Source organism: Anabrus simplex, chromosome 9 (assembly GCF_040414725.1).
Source record: "Anabrus simplex isolate iqAnaSimp1 chromosome 9, ASM4041472v1, whole genome shotgun sequence".
Taxonomy (NCBI): Eukaryota; Metazoa; Arthropoda; class Insecta; order Orthoptera; family Tettigoniidae; genus Anabrus; species Anabrus simplex.
In genome coordinates this window covers 97,418,306-97,434,508 of record NC_090273.1, presented here as the reverse complement: position 1 = coordinate 97,434,508, position 16,203 = coordinate 97,418,306, and positions in this window count along the sequence as shown.

The window sequence follows — 16,203 nt, the reverse complement described above, 5'->3', positions numbered from 1 at the left end:
TGTCCACTTGTGAACTTACACAACCACTTCTTACCTCTACACACCACTTTCCTTTCACATAATTATTTTCACAGCATTTAAGAGTATATTAAAATGACCATCATTATTCCATTCGTTCGAGATCCACAAAATAATTTTATGATAATCACTGATTCTACACATTTCTTGTTGGAGTTCACTTAGGAACTCTTTCCTCAACTTTTCTATTTCCACACAAGCACTTACCAAATGTAATACGTCTTATCCCGCATAAAATATAAGAAGGATAATTATAAAGGAAGAGGAAAATAAAAACTTCCGTTATCTAAGTCAGAAAGCGAAAGGTGTTAGCTCGGATCAAGATTTTTCTTGTACAATTTGCAACACGTCACAGGGACACAGATAGTTCTTTTGGCGACGATGGCATAGGAATGGCCTAGGAGTAGGAAGAAAATGGCCGAGGCCTTAATTAAGGTACAGGTCCAACATTTTCTCGGTGTGAAAATGGAGAATCACGGAAAACCATCTTCAGGGCTGCCGATAGTGGGATTCGAAACCACTACCTCCCGGATACAAGCTCACAGCCGCACGCCCCTAACCGCACGACCAACTCACCCGGTCCACTATAGATTTATATGGAGAGTTGCCTTCCTCAAAGGGTTTCTCGTTAAATGTGTTTTAACACTCAGTTTGTTGGTAGGGCTGCAAGTCCCCTACTTGTTCTGCTTGAGGAAGTTCCAGATGAGAAACGGAAACTAAGCTACACCTTTTTCATGGACAATTTATTTTCTACTGCACAACTTCTCATTTCTCAAGTATTGTGGCTATTCTGCCATTAGTACTATTCGAGAAAATCGAATTCCTAAATGATGTCCTGTGGAAAACAAGCAAATATTTTCCAAAAAAGATCGTGGGACTTACGAGACAGCATTAGAGAAGAATGATGGACTGCTTTATGTCCGGTGGATGGATAACTCCGTGGTCATTGTGGTGCACAAGAATTCGGTTAAGTGAAGAGAGGCTCACAGCATCAGAAGCGAAATGTAATGATTCCAAGGCCAAGGCTGGTCGCCAAATACAACACCTTTATGGGAAGCAGTGACCAGATGGATCAGAATGTCGCCTGCTATCGCACTGGTATACGAGGCAAAAAATGGTAGTGGACTTTGTTCACGTGGATGCTAGATGTGGCTGTTCAAAACAGCTGGATTTTATACAATAAAGGGAGAAGACGAAAAATTAATCAGCTGGATTTCAAAATAGAAATAGCTATAATCTATCTCCAGAGATACCAGAATATACCAAAAGGAGCTGGAAGACCAACAGCTTCACGGACCTCTCTTAGCGGCCGCATATCAGATTCTGTAAGACTTGATAAAACTGACCACCTTGTCCAGCACACAGAAGGAAAGAAGAGGGAAAGGTGCGCTAATGAAAATTGTAAATCCAGTGTGAGGATAATGTGCTTGAAGTGTGGAGTGGGATTGTGCATCTACTGTTTTGTTCCTTTTCATACTAATAATATAATAATAATAATAATAATAATAATAATGTTATTTGCTTTACGTCCCACTAACTACTTTTTAAGGTCTTCGGAGACGCCGAGCTGCCGGAATTTAGTCCCGCAGGAGTTCTTTTACGTGCCAGTAAATCTACCGACACGGGGCTGTCGTATTTGAGCACCTTCAAATATCACCGAACTGAGCCAGGATCGAACCTGCCAAGTTGGGGTTAGAAGGCCAGCGCCTTAACCGTCTGAGCCACTCAGCCCGGCCTTTTTCATACTGGCTAGACCGTGTGGTTTTACAAACACAGAAAGAAATGATGTGTGTAATATATCAAATATAAAGTTCTAATTGTTATTGCTTTTTAGTAACATTGCGTTTAATAGTAATAATGTAGAATAGTAGCCTGCTGATGATTCAGAGTGCAAATTTTTAATCAAAGTGATACCCAATATAATTACGTAGTAGAAGCGCATAGCGTTGCCATATGGTAATGGCAAATATTTTCAAAACTGAGTGATGGATAACATTTTAAATTTTTTAGTGTATTTTACTTAGAGTCGATTGTAATGTAAAAGAAAAAAAATAGAAAAAATAATTCAGGTGTTAATGGGTTTACCGTGCAGGGTTGTTTTTTCCCCTCGGACTCAGCGAGGGATCTCACCTCTACCTAATCAATGGCAATGTCCTGGAGCATGAGACTTTGGATCGGGGGATAAAACTGCGGAGGATGACCAGTACCACGCCCTGGCGGTCTCACCTGCTATGCTGAACAGGGGCCGTGTGGGAGAATGGGAAAATTGGTTCCTTGTTCTTTAAAGGGGCCTAACATCTAAGGTCATCGGCCCTGGGAAGATTGGGAGGGACACACAAGGAAGAGAGAAGGAAGCGAAGCGGCCATGGCGTTAAATTTGGTACCTACCCGGCATTTGCCTCGAGGAGAAGTGGGAAACCACGGAAAACCACTTCGAGGATGGCTGAGGTGGGAATCAACTCCCCCCCTCTCCCTCCACTCAGTTGACCTCGCGAGGCTGAGTGAACCCCGTTCCAGCCCTAGTGCCCCTTTTTAAATTTCATGGCAGAGCCGGGAATCGAACGGGACCTCCGACGATGTTAGTTAATCACATTAACCACTGCATCACAGGGGAGGACTGAGGAACAGTAATTAATTTAAAAATTTCACCGTCGTCAGAGTCCGACTCGTTGGCTGAATGGTCAGCGTACTGGCCTTCGGTTCAGAGGGTCCCGGGTTCGATTCCCGGCAACTCTCACACCACACATAACACTATCCTCCACCACAATAACACGCAGTTACCTACACATGGCAGATGCCGCCCACCCTCATCGGAGGGTCTGGCTTACAAGGGCTGCACTCGGCTAGAAATAGCCACACGAAATTATTATTATAATACCGTCGTATATTATAACTTACGACGTATATTATGCCCTACATGGCAGACATTGTCGACGTAAGGTACTTAATCAGTATGGGCTTGAAAAGTCACTGCTGAAATTTCACTTCTTGATTATAAAAAACGTAAAGGTATTCAAGAGCTGTGAGTTATAATTATGGGACAGGAGATGTGCTCAGCTGTGGCTCCAGAAGTGCTGACGAAATTAAAAAATCAAAAAATAAAATTAAAATATTTAAAAATAAAAATTAAAATGTTAAAAAACAAATCATTAAATCTCATCTCAGCTGGCTTAAGTTTGAGACTCTCTCGACAAGCATTTTGACGCTCAATATTGATGATTGTGGATTTTTTTGAATTGTGTAAAGCCACTCTGTTCTCTGGAATGCGTTCCCGATACTTTTAAAACCATTTATTTTTGACGTATTGCAACATTGAAACAAATTGTTTTTCTCACTTTTTCGCACTGTATAATTGTGTGATTTTATGATTTTAATTTTCTGGTTATAGAACAGACAGCAAAGGAAATCAAAGAGGAATTAGCAAAGGGAATCACACTCAAAGTAGAGGAAATAAAACTGAGATTTGCCGATGATATTGTCATTTTATCTGAGTCTGCAAAAGATCTGGAGAAATTGCTGAATGGTATGGACTGAGTCTCGGAAAAGGAGTACAAGATGAAAATAAACAAGTCCAAACCAAACGTAATGGAGTGCAGTCGAGTGATGTCAGGTGATGCAGGAAATATTAGATTAGGAAATCAAGTTTTAAAGTAAGTAGATTGAATATTGTTACCTGGGTAGTAAAATAACTAACGATGGCAGAATTCAGCAGGATATAAAGTGCACACAAGGAAAGCAGGCCTTTATTGAGAAAAGAAATTTGCTCACTTTAAACAATGATACAGGGATTAGAAAGTTGTTTTTGAAGACTTTCGTCTAGAGCAGGGCTTCTCAAACGCCCAAAATCTCACGCGTGCAAATCGAGGCGCAAGAGCTCCGTGCACTGTGCATCTCCCGCTCGGCACAGCTCGGACCAACGCTTCGTCTGTGGGCTACTCGGCTAAACTCGGCTCAACTCGGCTCAATTCGGCTCGGATTTAGAGTGCTACGCACCAAGTGCGGAAGAGGGAGACAGGGGCAGCGACCGAGACAGGCGCGGGGAAAGAGAGAGGCCGCGCTATTGCTCCAAATCGAGGAGTGGGGGCCTGCACTCTGGTCAACCAAGAGAAGTCGTCTTTTGCACCGTGCACAGTGCATGCACCAAGCGCATCCACCCTGAGAGGCCGTGGTCTAGAGCGTGCCATTGTATGGATGTGAAACATGGATGATAACTAGCACAGAATGAAAGAGAATAGGAGCTTTTGAAACGTGGTGTTACGGAAGAATGCTGAAGGTAAGATGGTTAGATAGAATCACGAGCGAAGAGATACTGAATCGAATTGGTGAGAGGACATCGATTTCGCTAAATTTGATTAGAAGAAGAGATAGAATAAGACACATCTTAAGACACAGAGGACATATTCATTTTGTTTCTTAGGGAAATGTAGGTGCTAAGAACGGTTGGCGTAGACCAAGGTATGAATACAATAAGCAGGTTAGATCAGCTCTAAAATTTAGTAGCTACATAGAAATGAAACTGTTAGCACAGGATAGGGTGGCATGGAGGACTGTATCAGACCAGTCTATGGACTGATAACGTAAACAACAACATGTTGTAGGTAAGTATAAGAGAGGGCTTGGAGCTCTAATTTCCCCCACGAATAAAGATGTTCTAGAATTTGATTTGCTGTATACGTGTAGAACCGACGGAGGCGAACTAAACAACATGTGATCTGTACACACTCCACGGAGTTAACAGTTCGGGATCATTTTTTCTTACTTGATGAATTGGATTTGTAGCATGTGAGACGAACACAAAAACGCAGTTCCCGGGCCAGGCAAATTAACCAGACGAAGTTAAAATCCCCGACCCCGCTGGGAATCGAACCCTGAGCCCTCCTGAACCGAAGGCCAGTAAGACCTTTAAGGCCACGGTTATGAGTGGCTAACAGAGTTCTGTAGCTCTGGTCTCCCCCGTGGCACATGTCGCGCGACAGTCACTTGATTCGTCCGAGCGAGCTGTATAAGCACACCGTCCTCTTCTACCGCTGTTCCCACAACTGTGGGGTCGCGGGTGCGAACTATGCCTCACATGAGGATTTTTCTCCGTTCTACTGCCGGATACCTTTCCTGATGCCAACCCTATGAGGAGAGTGTTGGGACAAACACAAACATCCAGCCCCCGAGCCAGAAGAATTAATCAGAAGCGATTAAGATTCCCCCGACCCAACAGTGAATCAAACCCTGGACCTTCTGAACCGTAGGCCTCAACACCAACCAATCAACCAAGGAGTCAGACTCTACAAGCATACAGTATTTTTTTTTAAATGCGAGATTTAAAAAAAATATGGTCCAAAGAATTGGGGATATTTTCGCAAAATTTCACAACACATGTGCTATGAATCGTTTTGGAAATATCGAGAACGCATTGGAGAGGGGAGAGCGGCATGTTAGGACTTCTCTAGGAAATATCTAAATTTGCTTAGAATATAGAAATAGTGTCAAAATCGTACTGACTAAACACTTTATTTCGACAATAAAGGGAGCAGTGATTTGAATTTATGACAATGTGTGTTTATAGGCATCTCACGCATGAAGAATTACCGATTGGGAATTTAATTCAATCTATTTCTCTTCCTTCCGCAAGTATACTCAATAGATTTGAAGGCACAGGCTTCTTCATTCGCTTGCGAAAGCCAGCACGTCATAACACGTGAAACAATTTGAATCCATATTTTTTTCAGAACGGTTCGTCAAATTCTTTTGCATTTGAACGACTTGTTTCTCAAACTGTCTTCGTGAACCATCACTGTGACAGACACATATCCTTTTTCGAGTTGATATTTAAAGATTTAGTCAGCATTGCTTGTCGCCAACAGAAGCACTTTGCACTCTCAAAGCGAACAGCGTGAAGTAATCTTGAACCTTATAGATTCCCATTGAAATATTCAAGACATCTTGTGATGCTCGTCCTCAGCTCTGTCGTGTCTGCCTTCTCGTTCTTGCTAGCATATTCCATATGCACTTGAAAGATCAATTCAGGGGCACTCATTCCACACACTGTCTGTGTCACGCACAGTTGCAGGAGAACCGTATTCACAATAGTATCAAGTATGCAATGCTAAATAGCATTTCAGTGCCAAATTACACACCGGTTCAAAAATATTGGCTGAACTTCCATCAAATTTAAAGGCGTGAACACGTATAAATAAATGTTTTAATTTCTTTTATTCCTGACAATATTTCATCATACATCCAGCCCAGCGGTGTTAGAGTAGTGTGCCTGCCTCTTACCTGGAGGTCCCGGGTTCGATCCCCGTCCAGGGCAGGGATTTTACTAAGATCTGAGGGCTAGTTCAAGGTCCGCTCAGCCTACGACATTACAATTTATAGAGGAGCTGTCTGACGATAAGGTGGCGGCCAGGGTCTTGAAAGCCAAGAATAACACAGACAATAACAGCTCATAATCGGCAGGCCTTCGGGCTGAGCAGCGGTCGCTTGGTAGGCCATGGCGCCATGGGGTTTTCTTTATTTCTTTATACATTCATTTATTATTTATTTAACCGAGAGCGTTGGCCATGCGGTTAGAGGCATGCAGCTGTGAGCTTGCATTCGGGATATAGTGGGTTCGAAGCCCATTGACGGCATCCCTGAAGATGGCTTCCTGTAGGTTTCCATGTTAACACCAGGCAAGTGCTGGGGCTGAGTCTTAATTATGATCACGGCCGCTTCCTTCCTACTCCTAGCTCTTCCCTATCCCATCGTAACCAGAAGGCCTACCTGTGTCGGTACGACGTAAAGCTAATAGTAAAAAAGCCGTATGTGAAGTAAATGGAGGCAGAGGGTATGAAAACATCGTTCAATCATCATGGTAAGGAGTTAACTGGTAACGGTGGTCGCTTTTGCCGTGACTGTTTTAATAAGATGCAAAATCGTGTGAACGTCATGCGTGAGGTACCTGTAAGCACACATTGCCGTAAATTTAAATATTTGCTTTATTTATTGTCACCGGACGAGTTGGCCGTGCGGTTAGGGGCGCGCAGCTGTGACCTTGCATCCGGGAGATTGTGGGCTTGAACCCCACTGTGTCGGCAGCGCTGAAGATTGTTTTCCCTCGTTTCCCATTTTCACACCGGTCAAATGCTGGGGCTGTACCTTGTTTGAGGACACGGCCGCTTCCTTCCCATTCCTAGGCTTTTTCCTCTCCCATCGTCGCCAAAAGACCTATCTGTGCCGGTGCGACGTAAAACAAAAAAAAAGAGGTATTTATTGTCGAAATAAAATGTTTACTTAGTACGAGTTTGACAGTATTTCTATATTCTAAGCAAATTCAGACATTTAACAGGAAGATAATCAAGATGATCAAAATCAGAAGACGAGGAACTGGAATCATGAATGAGGGGTGAAATAAAAGATTACATTGACATCGGGTGCTCTTTGACCATGGAGGACAAGAGATAAAACAGTCTACGAGTAAGAGGATGTATGTTATTATTATTGTTATTATTATATCCGGCTCTCACCGAGCTCGATAGCTGCAGTTGCTTAAGTGCGGCCAGTATCCAGTATTCGGGAGATTGTGGGTTCGAACCCCACTGTCGACAGCCCTGAAGATAGTTTTCCGTGGTTTCCCATTTTCACACCAGGAAAATGCTGGGGCTGTACTTTAATTAAGGCCACGGCCACTTCCTTCCCATTCCTAGCCCTTTCCTGTCCCATCGTCGCCATAAGAGCTATCTCTGTCGGTGCGACCTTAAAGCAACTAGCAATATATATCTCCGGCTCCTTTGCATGAATAATCAGACCCATTGAATCGGTTCAGATGGTTTCATATTCGAACCTCCTGTGGGTAGGGGTGGTAGAACAACAACCGCGGTATCCCCTGCCTGTCGTAAGAGGCGACTAAATGGGTCCCTAGCGGCTGTAAACTTTGCAACGAGGGTTGGCGACCGCGTGGCCTTTAGCTGAGTTCTAGCATTGCTTACACTTACTTGTGCCAGCCTCCTCACTTTCATCTGTTCTATCCAACCTACCTTGGTCGACCCTTGTACTTTTCCGCCCCCAGTGCTATTGAAGCATTCGAGAGATAGGGAATCTTCATTTTCACGCCCTTCGTGACTCTTGTCTTTCTCTTGCCGATACCTTCATTTTCTATTTTCTCTCTCTGATTAGTGTTATGTATGTTGTAACCCAGGTTGAAGTTTACAAAACACAACTTTTATTGCTTCACTTTATGATATTTACACAAATAACAGAAATTTATTTTGAAGCAAAAAGGAATATTGAATCTTGAGAAAAGTCTGTCTTTATACAATATGTACAGGTTTACAGTCTTTATATACACCTCTATCTTGAAAAGATAGTCTTTGTGAATTGACACGTTGATAGTCGAAAACTATCTGGCACACTAACATAAATGTCTTCGAGAGTCCTTGTTTGTTGAAGTGCCTGAATTCCTAAAAAGCAAGTTCAATTGATTGAAGAAATTCCACCTAGCGAAACTAAGGGAGCTTGCATAAGTTAGGGAATGAAAATGGCTTGTAAAAGAATTACGGAACATAGGCAGCGGAAACAGGTAAGGGAGCGGTGACCAGAGGTGAAACCTCGTACTGCCAGAAATTCAGTCCACCTGGTCGAAGCACATTTTCAAGAGGAGTAGCCTCCGTGCTCGACGTAGGGTGTATTCTGGAGCTGGACACCGGGGCGAGTGGGCAAGTGAGCAGGCAGGGAGCTCCTATTTATAGTACACTCGATGGTCAGGCACGCGCACTGAGGGCTGCGCGTCGAAGCTAGCAGAATGATACACAGGCGCGCGTGCAGCTGGCTGACGGAGCGAGAAGGGAGCGCCGGACATACAACACCCTCCCCTCCTAAATACGCCGGTACGGCGTGAAACGGCGGCGGCGCTGGCGGCGACTGCGATGCTGGGGCGGAGCTGCTGGTGTCTCTGTTGTATTGTCCGGGGCTGGAACTGGGCGGAGTGGCGCTGTCTCGTCCTGAAAGGAACCCATTGTTATTAAATGATCTAAAGCGCGTTCAGCAATAGATTTATCAGGTTTAGCAATAGCATCAATAGCTGGACAGGGGCGGTAGCGCAGACGTATCTGATCTTGATGGCGGCAGATACGTTTCTCCGTAGTCTGTATCTCGTATAGACGATGACCCAAAGATCTGCAGATGACTCCAGGTATCCAGAGTGGGTTGGATTTGAATGTCCTGGTGTAGACCTTGTCGTTGAGGGAGAACTTCGTTGGTGAGGTCTTATGCTGGGCCGGGAGAGGCTGTAACAGAGAAAGTAAAGTTCTGTGAGGTCGTCCATGGAGCTTCTGTGCAGGAGTGATATTATCAGCGCCGGGTAGAGTTCTGTAGTTGTTTAAGAGTTGGAGCAAGGCTTGGTCTTTAGTTAAGCCTGAAGAGACAGCTTTCTTCATACTTCTTTTAAATGTTTGTACGAAGCGTTCAGCTTCACCATTAGATTGAGGGTGAAAAGGTGGTGCTAGGATATGACGAATGCCATTATGTGTACAAAAGTTCTGAAAAGCAGTAGCTGTAAATTGAGGTCCGTTGTCCGAAATGAGTACTTGCGGTAAACCTTCTGTAGTAAAGATTTTCTGGAGAGCACGAATGGTAGCTTCGGTTGTAGTAGTCGAATGCATATCCACTACATATGGAAAGTTTGACAGTGAATCGATGACTATTAACCACATGGAATTGAGGAAAGGACCGGCGAAATCGATGTGAACTCGTTCCCACGGAGTAGTAGCAGGAGGCCATGAAGCAAGATCAGAAGACGGGGCGTTCTGATTCGTTTGACATTGCTCACAATGACGTATTAGCTTTTCGATGGCGGCATCAATACCGGGCCAATAGCAGTGTTGACGGGCGAGTTGCTTTGTTCTGGAGATACCCCAATGGCTTTGGTGTAATAATTCGAGAACTTGTTTCTGGAGGCTAAGTGGGATAACCACTCGGAAGATGGTGCCTGCTTCTAGTAATACAACTCCGGCACGAGTCGTGAGACGATGCTGCATACGATGATAAGGTGCCAGGTGGGCAGGAAGTGTGCTCTGAAGAGGCCAACCGTTGCGGATGTAAGTACGTACAGTAGCAAGTGTACTGTCCTTATCCGTAGCTTTAGCTATGCAGGTAGCATCAATAGGAAAACTGGATACAGTATCTTCAAGTTCTATGTCCAACTGAAGACATTCAGATTCTTGAGAATCGAAGGCAGTATCAGGACCAACGGGTAAGCGGGAGAGGGCATCAGCATTACAATGCTGGGATGTGGCTCGATATACAATCTGATAGGAATAATCAGAAAGGAACATGGACCATCTTTGAAGCTTTCTGAGGGAATTCTCTGGGATCTTATTACCAGGATGGAATAAGTGTACGAGAGGCTTATGATCGGTAATGATCAGGAAATGGTTGCCATAGAGATATTCATTGAAACGGCGAATACCAAAGATGATGGCTAAAGCTTCTTTCTCTATCTGTGAGTATCGACGTTGATGGTCATTAAGTGTTTTCGAAGCGAAGGCGATGGGGCGTTCTTGTCCATGACGATCCTTCTGGGAGAGAACGGCACCGACACCGTAGTCTGAAGCGTCAGTAGCTAGCGTGATGATCTTGTCAGGCCGAAAATGAGTGAGTTGTATAGCTTGAATTAAGGCGTTGTTGATTGTTTTCCATGCCTGTTGGCATTGCGGAGTCCACTGAAACTTAACACCTTTTTTACGTAGAGCGTTTAATGGAGCTGCCACTGTAGCGAAGCGTGGAATGAACTTATTATAATAGTTCGCTTTGCCTATGAAGGACTGAAGCTGCTTGAGGTTCTGAGGTGCTGGCATGTTTACTATCGCTGAGACATTCTGTGTACTAGGACGAATTCCATTCTTATCAAGTATATGTACAAGGTAGTGAACTTGAGGCTGAAAGAAGGTACATTTAGCGAGATTCGCTCGTAGGCCATTGTCTTTTAATTTCTGGAGAAGGAGGCGTAGATTGGTTAGATGGTCCTGATGATCTTTTCCAGTAACAATAATATCATCCAGGTAGTTAGCACAACCGGGAATGGAGGCGGTGAGTTGAGCCAAATAGCGCTGAAAAATAGCCGCTGAGGATGAAACACCGAATGGGAGCCGCTGGAGCTGTAGCAGTCCGAGAGGAGTGTTGAGTGTGAGAAATTTCTTAGATTCTTCGTCTAAAAGTAGCTGGAGATATGCTTCTTTAAGATCAACTCGAGAGAAGAATTGTCCACCAGAGAGACGACGGAATAAGTCTTCTGGACGTGGAATAGGAAAGATATCTGTGTCGAGTTGTGCGTTGACTGTAGATCGAAAATCGCCACAAAGTCGAACATTACCATCAGGTTTCTTGATTACCACGAGTGGAGTAGCCCATTGACTAGAAGTAACTGGTACAACAATTCCAGTTTGTATCCATCTTTCTAATTCTTTCGTGACCTGGTCTTGAAGTGCTAGGGGTACTGGACGAGCTTTGAAGAAGCGAGGCTTAGCTCCGGATTTCAGCTGTATGTGAGCTGTATAGTCTTTTGCTGTTCCGAGCTGAGAGTCGAAGACTTCAGGAAACTGCGCTAGGAGAGCGGTAACGTCAGAAGTAGGATGCAATGTAGATACGACGTTAATGTTGTCATGTATCTGGAAACCAAATAAGTTAAATAGATCCATGCCCATAATGTTTGATGCAGTGTAGTTGTTAACTACGAGAAGAGGAATGGCCTTCTGAATTCCTTTATAACTAGCCTGAAGCTTGATTTGACCTTTGATGTCAATTTTCTTCTTGTTAAATGTCACGAGCTGGATGTCAGCTGGAGAGCATGAAGGTGAACCTAAGTTGTGGTAGGTAGTCAGGTTAATAATAGAGACAGGTGATCCAGTATCTAATTGAAAATCGACAGATCGATCAGAGAATGAGAGAGGAATGATGATTTTGTGAGAATCCTTTGTGGGAAGAATAAGATTGATCTGATCAACTTCCATGTCTTGGCGGGGCTGTATATGTTTCCGGCGTGCTGCAGTAGTCTGAGCAGGGCGGAGCGAACTTTGACAGACAGTCTTAATGTGTCCAAGTTTATTACATCGTTCACAAGTAGCTTTGAAAAAACGACAGTCACGACGTTCATGATGCTTGAAACAACCTCGGCAGGAAGGCAGGAGTTTCGAGGTGCTTTTAGAATTGGGCTTCCGTGTAGCATTACGAGAGGGAACCTGGCGAGAATGCTTGGTGGAGAGCGCCTTATCCGTACGGTTCACTGTAGCAGAGGACTTGCGGGCCTGAGGCGAGACTTGTGCAACTTCGTGTGGAGAAGCTATGGCTGCGGCAGTCTTGGTAGTAAGCTCATAAACCGTAGCAATACGCTGGACGTCTTCTAAAGAAGGGTTACTCTGCTTGACAGCGTCAAAACGTATTTTGTCTTCAGGAGTATGTAAAATTATCATGTCCCGAATGAGAGAATCAGTGTAGGATGAACCACAACCGTCCTTGGAGCAGATGAACTGGCAGGGTTTAGCTAGACCACGCAATTCAGTTATCCATTCAGTATGTGTCTGATGGGGTTGCTTTCTGCTCTGAAAAAATTTATAGCGAGCAGCCACTATGTGAGGAGCTTTGGCATAGTGTTCCGTGAGACGGGCCAAGAGCTGCGTGAAGGGTACCTCAGATAAGTGGTCTTCCGGACTTAATTTACGTAGTAATTCACACGTAGCATTGCCAACCGAACTAAGAAATAGTGCGCGGCGGCGTTGATCATCTGTGACAGAATGGCAGATGAAATGCTGTTGTAAACGGGCTAAATAAACTGACCATTCTTCCTTAGCCGGATCAAAAGCAGAGAACGGAGGAATAGCTGATGGCTGTGTAGAGACAGAAATAGCTTGAATAGCCTGAAGTAATGCTGCCTGTTGTTGTTGCATAAACTGTTGTTGTTGCTGCTGTAAGGCTTGGAAGACCGTAGCGAGTTGTTCCGCAGTAGCCATTGCGAGATGCGTGCAAGAAAGAGTAAGGTAAGCTGTGTGTCAGAACTGGTTGGAGTGTCGTTGTTGTTTAGCACGTCGCCGTAGAGGTGACAACTGGGCCTGGTGAATGGCAGTGTCGTGTTGACCTCGCGCTATAGAGTTGGCAACTGGGGTCGAAGAATTGTAGGTTGTTGCTTTTTTACCTCGTCACTATAGAGTTGGCGATTGGGGCTGAAGAATTGTAGAGTTGCTTTTTTACCTCGTCGCCATAGAGTTGGCAACTGGGGTCGAAGAATTGTAGGTTGGTGCGTTTTTACCTCGTCGCCATAGAGTTGTGTTGTAACCCAGGTTGAAGTTTACAAAACACAACTTTTATTGCTTCACTTTATGATATTTACACAAATAACAGAAATTTATTTTGAAGCAAAAAGGAATATTGAATCTTGAGAAAAGTCTGTCTTTATACAATATGTACAGGTTTACAGTCTTTATATACACCTCTATCTTGAAAAGATAGTCTTTGTGAATTGACACGTTGATAGTCGAAAACTATCTGGCACACTAACATAAATGTCTTCGAGAGTCCTTGTTTGTTGAAGTGCCTGAATTCCTAAAAAGCAAGTTCAATTGATTGAAGAAATTCCACCTAGCGAAACTAAGGGAGCTTGCATAAGTTAGGGAATGAAAATGGCTTGTAAAAGAATTACGGAACATAGGCAGCGGAAACAGGTAAGGGAGCGGTGACCAGAGGTGAAACCTCGTACTGCCAGAAATTCAGTCCACCTGGTCGAAGCACATTTTCAAGAGGAGTAGCCTCCGTGCTCGACGTAGGGTGTATTCTGGAGCTGGACACCGGGGCGAGTGGGCAAGTGAGCAGGCAGGGAGCTCCTATTTATAGTACACTCGATGGTCAGGCACGCGCACTGAGGGCTGCGCGTCGAAGCTAGCAGAATGATACACAGGCGCGCGTGCAGCTGGCTGACGGAGCGAGAAGGGAGCGCCGGACATACAACAATGTAGAGGATGTTTGCCTAGTTGCACTTCCTCTTAAACCAATAATCACTACCACCACCACCACCACCACCACCACCAACGTCACCTCTCATATTCGATTACCTGCTAGACTGGGGATTTTAGGCGATCTTCATTTATTCATCTGCCTAAAAAATAAGTGTTTTTGTTCGTATTCACATAGACACATCACAATACTTCATGCCACGCCATGCTTCTAACACCAGAAACGTGTAAGGGTGAACACTTTACTCCACATATGTTTGGCATCGGGAAGGGCATTCGTCCGTAAAATGGGACAGAGTCCATACGAGTGACACTGTTCGTACCCATGACACCACAAGAATATGGGAAGAACGGCAACGAAAGAAGACGCAGGAGTATCCACAGGCAAATCTCCCTTCAAGCAAGCACCTCAAGGATAACATCCTGAGGATATGTGCTCCGAATTTTAGGTAAATAAAATATAATAAAGTATGAGAATATATTCTTTTTTTTATTTCTAAAAATTACAGTCCGTTTCTTAATCATCATTATCCCGCTGGTTAGATTAGCAGTCTGCCTTTTTCTACCATTACGAGCGCTAGTGTGAGTCAATGCAGAGTTTCACTTTAGGACCAATACGAGCGCTAAAGTCAGTCAATGCAGTTTTTCACTGTAGGACCAATACAAACGCTAATGAGAGTCAATGCAGCGTTTCACTTTAGGACCAATACAAGCGCTAATGTGAGTCAATGCAGAGTTTCACTTTAGGAGCAATACGAGCGCTAATGTGATTCAATGTAGAGTTTCACTTTAGGACCACTACGAGCGATAATGTGAGTCCACCGCCGTCTCAATTTCTATATACTGCCTGCTCTGTGCCACGAGAATTTCGTTTACAGCGACATTGCAGATGGCAGCACTTACCGCACCCAGAGAACATGTTGGTTAGATGAGAGTTGGTCCGTAACATCAATATAAAATGGAAAATAATCTTTAACATGTTACTAATTGAGAGGATAATGCACATACAGAAACTAACATTCGACATTTGAGCTTGGCTTAAGATATAGAAACGTAAAATAATACAGTAGATATTATATTAGGATCATCCCATGCTGCATGGTACATGCCAATTTCAGAATTTTCTCGACACGAATAACGGAGCACCTTTTCCGTACTTTTCTTACTGTTATTTACCAGCAGTGGGCGCAAAAAAATTTCTATCACTATTTCGCTGACCCTTTGTTTATGGCCAGTTTTCAGGATACATTTTATAGCACATAATGCAGTGCGTGCGTTCGTCATGTCATTAAATCCACCACCCAATCTCACTGAACTAAATAGATCTATTGGGTCTCCAGAAAATCATCTAGCGAGAACATAAAATAACCGATTTTGTAACAGATAAGGGACACATTCCACTATAGATTTCACAGTTAGCGAGACAGCATCTGCCGTCTCATTAGTGAGACACTTCAGTTTTTCACGTTTTGATTCCAACCGAATTATTTTAACGTACTTGATGAAATCATCATTCAACCATTGTAAGTATTTTATCTGCTGGTGAATAGAAATGCACAAAATCTAGATTGTTTTTCCGAAAGGCATTACAGTAATCATTTCTGAACTACAAGGGATAGATCGGAGACTTCTAAGCCTTTAACGAGGAAGTAGGCAGCAGGACTAGATAACTTCTCTGAAAGTCGGATTACAAGAAAACACAACAGTTTATTCGCGAGAGCGTGAGATTTTACAATATCTGTGCCCGATACACTTTCAACATTGACCACACAAGCAAACTTGTCACTGGTTCGGTTCTAGACGAGCCGTACCTAATTAGTCATTTAATCAGCGATCAGTTACACTTCTGTCAGTTGGTATGAGAGTTTTACATTCTGCTCTAAGTCTTTCCTTGGGATATCCCGACAAATACAATCAACATTTTCCATTTACGCTACCTGTCCAGAGTACTTCGTGACGGAGCTGACACAAGACCAGGAGTTCTGCCATATTCATAACCGTTTGGGATACCATTCCCCACGCCACATAGTAGCGCGTGATTTGTTCTGACTGCCCGGATTTTGGTTTGCGAAAATTTTGGATTTGATTTTTAAAAATGGTCGTTTTTCCATTATATTTGGCTGCTTCCTTTACTTTTTTCAAACGATCAATTTCTGGGTTGTCTTCGAATTGTCTCTGTAGTCTTTTACCTTCATTATGGTTAGTCATCAGC